The sequence below is a fragment of the Penaeus chinensis genome, chromosome 9, assembly GCF_019202785.1.
Source record: "Penaeus chinensis breed Huanghai No. 1 chromosome 9, ASM1920278v2, whole genome shotgun sequence".
NCBI classification, from domain to species: Eukaryota; Metazoa; Arthropoda; class Malacostraca; order Decapoda; family Penaeidae; genus Penaeus; species Penaeus chinensis.
This window is the reverse complement of record NC_061827.1, coordinates 14,588,225-14,590,724: the sequence shown is the minus strand read 5'-3', so window position 1 is coordinate 14,590,724 and position 2,500 is coordinate 14,588,225. Positions and strand designations below refer to the sequence as shown.

General features: G+C 38.3%; 1 protein-coding gene across 8 annotated transcripts in view; it reads right to left on the bottom strand.

The window, feature by feature from the left end:
- LOC125028828 (protein phosphatase 1B-like) overlaps positions 1-2,500 on the bottom strand; it is a 40,243-nt gene that overhangs the window by 2,197 nt on the left and 35,546 nt on the right. The window lies entirely within an intron of this gene.

Genomic DNA, 2,500 nt, shown 5'->3' with positions numbered 1-2,500 from the left:
CCAATAATATAAAACCGTATGTTACCCATTGGATCAGGGTGACAGTGATGACATGTTACAAAAACACAAGACACCCATTCAGGAGTCACCATTCAAGCTTAATGGTTAGATTTTGGGCCACATGCGAACCACAAGGCACCAGATCCAACAAGTTGAGGGATTCTATCTGTCTTTTTTTTCACCTTATTTCATATAAACCTGTTTATCTGCCTATTGCATTTCCTATGCTTTTATTTCCTTTTATCTCACCCTATACTTTAATTTCCTCTCCTTATTCACCTATTAACAGCTTAAAAAAAAAAAAAAAAAAAAAAAAAAAAAAAAAAAAAAAAAAAAAAAAGTAATCCACTTACACCCCCCCCCCACCCCCCCAGGAACTTTGGCAATCCACTCAGTTTAGTAGTTAGACATAACAGCATTATGGAATCTGAATGTTCCACAGAGCTCTAGCCAATAGAGTGCAAGGCACACCTCAGACTGGGGAACATCACACTGAAGCAAAGCAAAAGCTGCACTATGAGATTTTACTGTATCAAATACCCTGAAAGATTATTTTGAAGGCATGATAAAAAAAATAAATAAATAAATAAATAAAATAAATAAATAAATAAATAATAATCATAATAAAGGTTAATGGTTAAAAAAGCAAATAAATGTGCTAAAGGAAACTATAGTAGCAAAAAGGGTAAAGAGGTGGGAGAATGTGTTAAAGATTAGATGTGCTACATATTAAAATTCATACAGCATTTTAGGATAGTATGGTATTAAAAATGTAAAGAGGGGTAACGGTATGTGGGTGATTAAATACGGCAAGGGATGGATTAGTAAAATGGAAAATGCAGGTATGTGAATGCAGAAACAGACATCTGTGGAGAAGAAGAAATTTCAAATTTTTAATTGAAAGAAAGGTAGGTGTAGCAGGGGATGCGGTAAATGTGGTGGAACATTTAGATTATGTGATGCAATAGGTAGAGCGAGGAGGAGGAAGGGTAGGCATTGGGGAAGTGGTAGAGACTGGAGGGTCTGGATTGAGAATGGCAAAAGAATTTGACTGAGATAGGGAGTGGGTAGAAATGGGATCATAAGGAGTAGTTGGAAGAGATACTACGGGAGATATTAAACCATCTTGGGTAGAAGGGGGAGGGAGCAAGAGAAAAACCTCATCAATGTGCTTCCTGTCTGGTTTCACATAAAGTGTGGCCTAGTTTGATTCTGAGGACTGCTACCTAAGATTTGAGATACGTAGAGCAGCCCTTTTAAAACATTATGAGTGTCACCAGTGAATAATTATGGCCAGGTTGGGTACACTGAGAGCAGCAGGCTGTTGAGTGTCAGTGCTTGGTAGGATGGCCAAAATGCCAACATTTCTAGAATTGATGAGGGAGGGGTAGTAGAAGCATTCTAAGTCATGATCAAAGGAGAAGCAGGGGTTGGATAAGTTAAAGTCTATCCGGCTAGTTGAAAGAGGGGTAAGCCTCATTGCCCCTAATGAGGGTACAAAGTCATTATTGACCATGGAAAGCCTGAAGAATATGGGGAAGAGAAAAAGATCACCCCTCAGGGTCCTGAAGGGTAAGGGCAAAATAATTACACAGGGCTCCCTGAAGCTATTCTGGACTGACACAAAGCCAGCCTTTTATCCTTTCAACATTGCTATCACATCTTAGAAAGTAGACCGGAGAGGTTGAAGAGAAAAGGAAAAGGAAAGGGGGAGGGAAAAAAAAAAAAAGGACTAAAATTCTTTGAGCCAAGGGCTGTGGCTAAAGGTAGGGGAGATCCCTAACACTGATCCCCAGTCTCCTAAGCCCCCCTTTGAAAACAAAAGGCAAAGGATTGGGGGAATAATATTAATAAAAATGATAATGATAATAATAATAATAAAAAATAGATAGCAACAACAACAACAACAATAATAATAATAATCTAAAAATATAGTTGTACACCAATGTAGCATAGAAAAGAGAAACTGTGCATCCACATGTTTCATGTAATGTGAACCACTAGTAGGTCATAATGCATCATTGTATTTTGTAATGTGAGCCATCTGTGAGTGACAATTAGGGGTCTTTCAGCCCCTACAATCCAGATGACATGACCATCTGGCTTATGGGGTAGGAAAATTTTTGGCTGTGGGCTGGGGTGACGTGAGAATTTTGCTTGAAGACCAGCATAATAGGAATGCCTCGACACGAGTGCACATCACTCTTGGTGGGTCATTAGACTTATATACTGTTTATGAAGTAGGTTTTCTGCATTATTTCCATCAATAAATGAATGTGGAATGGACCATTTGTGAGCCATGACTGGAAGAGCACCACTTCCAAAGAGGATGCTATTTCCATGCTCAGGATCATATTCCTGGCCATCCTGCCTGGCAGCACAGGTTGTATTACAGAAAATTTAATATAATGGAAAAGTTAAAACATGACACATATAACAAGATGTTACTTATCATTATAATTACTGCTCTGAGTTATGGATTACTTAAAGATGATATGGA